The sequence below is a fragment of the Macaca mulatta genome, chromosome 17 (assembly GCF_049350105.2).
Source record: "Macaca mulatta isolate MMU2019108-1 chromosome 17, T2T-MMU8v2.0, whole genome shotgun sequence".
NCBI classification, from domain to species: Eukaryota; Metazoa; Chordata; class Mammalia; order Primates; family Cercopithecidae; genus Macaca; species Macaca mulatta.
This window is the reverse complement of record NC_133422.1, coordinates 98,776,254-98,782,253: the sequence shown is the minus strand read 5'-3', so window position 1 is coordinate 98,782,253 and position 6,000 is coordinate 98,776,254.

Sequence of the window (6,000 nt, the reverse complement as noted above, 5' to 3'; positions counted from 1 at the left end):
TAATTATCATTAATTCTCTGAAAACTTTAAAATATTACAAAGTTATTAAGACATTGTTTCCCTTCATTTGTTCAAAGGCTAATTCAAACCGGCAGTAAAAGTTGTGATTGAATATTGATTCTGCAAGCCAAAATAAAACTTTGAACACATTCTATTTAAATTTGGTAATTAAAATATAGACAATGAAATTATACAAGGTTATAATTGTTCTTCTATGTGAAAATATTTACCAAATTGAAAGGGAAAAGAGATATATATTATACCTCCTCTGAGCTAGAAGGTGGTCCTGTATGTACTTGAAATTTTGTCCAGTAAAGCTAGTTATTAGAGCCCTGGGGGCTGAACTAATTCTCAGCTCAGCCTCAGACTTTAAAAGTTTAAGAGCTTTGCACATTTTTAACCTAATCTGGGAAGCAATTACATGATCCTTGCATTATCATCCTCATATTGAGAATCTTCATATTGAGAATTAGAAACCAACTCCCATTTGCAAGATGATGTAATAAAGAATTTCCTGATCCCTTAGTCTCTTAAAAATATGCCCGAAAATGTAAGTAGAATGAGAATAAATATATAATTTCTGTCTTCATGGAAAATATATATTTACTGCAACCCACAATAGAAGCAGAGAGCAGCAGAGCCATGGTAGCTGACCTGGCAGGGGATTTGGGGAGGAAGCCGAGTCTAAAAGCCTAAAAGGAAGCCACCAAAGACAAGCAAGCCCCTAGTGCTCTAGAAGTGAAAGCAAGACTAGGGTGGAAGCGGGCTGGGGTGAAGAGGGATTTGCTTAAAGTCTAAGGTGCTGGGCTGACAGGTCCTCATGAACACCCTGAGTGTTTCCACTGCCACAGAAGCCTGGAAAGTCCTTTGTGAAGACATGGAAAGCATCAGCCCTATTAGAAGCAAGGGTAGGGTGCAGAGTTATGTAAGCCCTACGTGCTGAATTACCTACGCCCTCCCTGTTGTCTGGTAGGTTGTATGTCCATGTAGACATTTGGAAGAGTTTTATCTGAAGACGTTGAAGGAGTCCCCAGTGAATTAATCACTGTCAGCACAGTAAACCACACGATTCTTAGGAAGGAAGAAAGCAAAAGGAAGCTGCTTTTTCTTTTTTTCCCATAATTATAATTACATTGATTTTAGTGCCTTTTCCCTTCTTTAGAAGTATGTCAGTGATATGGTTTGGCTCTGTGACCCCACCTAGATTTCATCTTGACTTGTACTTGCATAATCCCCACGTGTCGTGGGAGGACCCAGTGGGAAGTCACTGAATCATGGGGGTGTGTTTTCCTGTTCTGTTCTTGTGACAGTGAGTAAGTCTCAAGAGATCTGATGGTATTATAAAGGGCATTTCTCTTTGCTGCCTCCGTGTGATGAAGGACGTGTTTGCTTCCTCTTCTGCCATAATTGTACGTTTCCTCTGATCTCCCCAGTCATGCTGAACTGTGAGTCAATTAAACCTCTTTCCTTTATAAATTACCCAGTCTTGCGTATGTCTTTATTATCAGCGTGAGGCTGGACTAATACAGTGAGTGCACTACTTTGATACAAAAAATAGGTAACATATATAAAAATGAAAATAACAATTTTAGAGGTTAAATAACTTTCAAATGGACCCATGGCAAGAAGGGCTGAGAGAGAGAAATTCTACTCAGCCCAGGCATTCCAAAACCTCAACACACCATGCCCTTTTCTATCTACATCAGAAATAAGGAATTAATAGTAAAGCTATTCAGTGTTTCTTAAAAAATATTAAATTGTGAATGTAATATTTAAAAATGGATTTGGCATTTAAAAATACAATTCAATTCACAAAGGTAGTATGTAAAACCTAAACAGTTGACATTTCAAGACATATTGTCAATCTATCACTGAGTCTTACAGCACCATAATCTCTAACGTTCCTTCCTATGGAGCTTGCTAGAAAATAGTTATCTATTATACTACAAACTATTTTTATCCAGCAACGAAGCAAAAACTAATATAAACTTTAAAAAATCTATTAAATACAACACTAGTGTTTTTTTTTTTTTTTGACTCTGTCTTAGTCTCTGTGGTTCTTTTTGCTTTGATGCCACCAAGTTGATATATCAATAACTCATGCATCCAGAAACACTTAGTGATCACCTAAAATGTGCATGATACAGGGGAAACTCATCATTAGCGGCGAAGACAGACAGCATATCTAGATGTGATCATAACTGAATGTGCAATAAAGGGGTAGTTTGCTCAGCAGGCTCGGCAGAGACTGGAGAACTGGGAATTGCAGAGGTGGAGATATTAGAAGAAAAATTGGAATGACGGATTAACACAACATCACCAAGAAGTTGGAGTGGGAAAAAGGCAATCGGGATATCTGTGTCATGAAAACTAGACATAAGAGATCATGTTTTCATAGAGTTACAAGTAATTCCTTTCAGGTGAAGGCTTGGTGTTTATTGGCACAAGGTGCTATCCCAGAGGAAGGCAGGATCCTGATTGTGCAGATTCATAGGAAAAGGTAAGAAATTTATTCACTATTTTGCAGGTAAGGAATCATTTGAGTGTTTATAAAAATCAGAAAATAACTATTTTAAAGAAAAATATATATTGTCAACTTTAAGAATAAATTAAGACTGGCAAACTGTAGTGGTGCCATCATAAAGAAACAATTGGGCAGCTATGAATGTTCTTTTGTCCAACTGAATATAACAGAGAAACAACAGGATGAGGCAGAGGAGGCGGGTGGCCATCACCTGTCCAGAAAGGCAATGATGTGGGTCTTAACAGTATTCTCTGAGAAAGTATATTTTGAGTACTGAGTGAAGTTTTGGTCTACTGGGTTTGTCTGCTGAATATGTTTATGAGTTCACTTTAAGACATTCATTCATCTTTTCAGAAATACCTATTGAACATATTCTATGTACCAGAGATTTTGTTACATAGATCAGGCATCCCCAAACCTCAGGCCACAGACCAGTACTATAATTTAAATGTCTAATTCGAAGGGACAGGTGTCTATACTGCAGACATTTCATTGGTCAAAGCAAATCAGGTAGTTAGGCATGATGTGAATAGACAGACATCAGACCACAGTACTCGTCTGTAGCCTGTTAGGAATGGGATTGCACAGCAGGAGGTGAGTGGTGGGCCAACAAGCGTTACTGCCTGAGCTCTGCTTCCTGTCAGATCAGCAGCCGGATTAGATTCTCACAGGAGTGTGAACCCTATAGTGAACTGCCCTTGAGAGGGATCTATGTTGTATGCACCTCACGAGAATTTAACGCCTGATAAAACTGTTCAGTTTTATCCTGAAACCATCTCCCACCGGCCATTCGTAGGAAAATAGTCTTCCATGAAATGGGTCCCTGGTACCAAAAAGGTTGGGGCCCACTGACATAAGATGGATACGTACCTCTATTTCAGTTGGCTGTGAGATGTCTCAATGAAGATGGGCAATAAATAAATTCCAAACTCCAGCCTGAACAGAAGTATTACAATTTTGGCTTTTTTACTACTGTATTAGTCCATTTTCATGCTGCTGATAAAGACATACCCAAGACTGGGAAGAAAAAGAGACTTAATTGGACTTACACTTCCACATGGCTGGAGAGGCCTCAGAATCATTGCAGGAGGTGAAAGGCACTTCTTACATGGTGGCAATAAGAAAAAATGAGGAAGATGCAAAAGCAGAAACCCCTGATAAATCCATCAGATCTCATGAGACTTATTCACTACCAGGTGAACAGTATGGGGGAAACAAAATCATTTGAATTGATTCAAATTATCTCCATTGGGTCCCTCCCACAACACATGACAATTTTGGGAGTACAATTCAAGATAAGATTTGGGTGGGGACACATACCATTCCACCCCTGGCCCCCTCCAAATCTCATGTCCTCACCCTTTAAAACCAGTCATGCCTTCCCAACAGTCCCCAAAGTTGTAACTCATTTCAGCATCAATCCAAAAGTCCACAATCCAAAGTCTCATCTGAGACAAGGCAAGTTCCTTTCACCTATGAGCCTGTAAAATCAAAAGCAAGCTAATCACTTCCTAGATACAGTGGGGGTACAGGTATTTGGTAAATACAGCTATTCCAAATGGGAGAAGTTGACCGAAACAAAGGGGTTACAGGGTCCATGCAAGTCCAAAATCTAGCAGGGCAGTCAAATTTTAAAGTCCCCAAATGATCTCCTTTGACTCCAAGTCTCACATCCAGGTCATGCTGATTCAAGAGGTGGGTTCCCATGGTCTTAGGCAGCTCTACCCCTGTGACTTTGCAGGGTACAGCCTCCCTCCCAGCTGCTTTCACAGGATGGCATTGAGTGTCTGGGGCTTTTCCAGGCAAACAGTGCAAGTTGTTGGTGGATCTACCTTTCTGGAGTCTGGAGGACAGTGGCCCTCTTCCCACAGCTCCACTAGGCAGTACCCCAGTAAGGACTCTGTGTAGGAGCTCTTGACCCCACATTTGCCTTTTGCATTGCCGTACCAGAGGTTCCTCATGAGTGCCCCGCCTCTGCAGCAAACTTCTGCCTGGGTATCCAGGCATTTCCATACATCCTCTGAAATCTAGGCGGAGGTTCCCAAATTTCAATTCTTGACTTCTGTGTGCTCACAGGCTAAACACCACATGGAAGCTGCCAAGGCTTGATGCTTGCATCCTCTAAACCATGACCTTAGCTCTATGCTGTCCCCTTTCAGCCATGGCTGGAGAGGCTGGGAGACAGGATGCCAAGTCTATAAGCTGCACACAGCATGGGAACCCTGGGCCCGGCCCATGAAACCATTTTCTCCTAGGCTTCCAGGCCTGTGATGGGAGGGGCTGCCATCAAGGCCACTGACATGCCCTGGAGACATTTTCCTCATTGTCTTGGGGATTAACATTTGGCTCCTCCTTACTTATGCAAATTTTTGCAGTAGGCTTGAATTTCTCCTCAGAAAATGAGTTTATCTTTTCTGTCACATTTTCAGGCTGCAAATATTTCAAACTTTTGTGCTTTGCTTCCTTTGTAAAGCTGAATGCCCTTAGTAGCACCCAAGTCACCTCTTGAATGCTTTGCTGCTTAGAAGTTTCTTCTGCCAGATACCCTATGTCATCTCTCTGGAGTTCAAAGCTCCACAAATCTCTAGGCCAGGGGAAAAATGCCACCAGTCTCTTTGATAAAACATAAAAAGAATCACCTTTGCTCCAGTTCTCAACAAGTTCCTCATCTCCATCTGAGACCACCTCAGCCTGAACCTCATTGCCCATATCACTATCAGGCTTTTGGTCAAAGCCATTCAACAAGTCTCTAGGAAAGTTTCAAACTTTTCCACATTTTCGTGTCTTCTTCTGAGCCCTCCAAATTGTTCCAACTTCTGCCTGTTACCCAGTTCCAAAGTGGCTTCCACTTTTTTGGGTATTTTTTCAGCAACGCCCCACTGTGCTTGTACCAATTTACTGTATTAGTCCATTTTCACACTGCTGATAAAGACATACCCAAGACGGGCAAGAAAAGGAGGTTTAATTGGACTTACAGTTTCACATGGTGGAGGAGGACTCAGAATCATGGCAGGAGGCAAAAGACTTCTTACACGGTGTAAATGAGAAAGTTAAATGAGAAAGATGCAAAAACGTAAACCTCTCATAAACCCATCAGATCTCGTGAGACTTATTCACTACCAGGAGAACAGTATGGGGGACACTGCCCCCATGATTCAAATTATCTCCCACCAAGTCCCTCCCACAACACATGAGAATTATGGCAGTACAATTCAAGATAAGGTTTGGGTGGGGACACAGAGCCAAACCATATCAACTACTATGAATAAATTTATGAGGCTTACTTGAGTTTTCTTGGGGAAAACATAAAAATTAAGATGTACATTTTAAGATACAAGTAGATGAAGAAAAATGCGTACATGTTATTGGAAAGAAGTATCAGAAAGTTGAATAGAAAACTGTGAGAGGGACATGTCTAACTAAAAAGTCTTGCCTTCTATTGTAACATATTTATCATTAACATTGTATTAATAAAG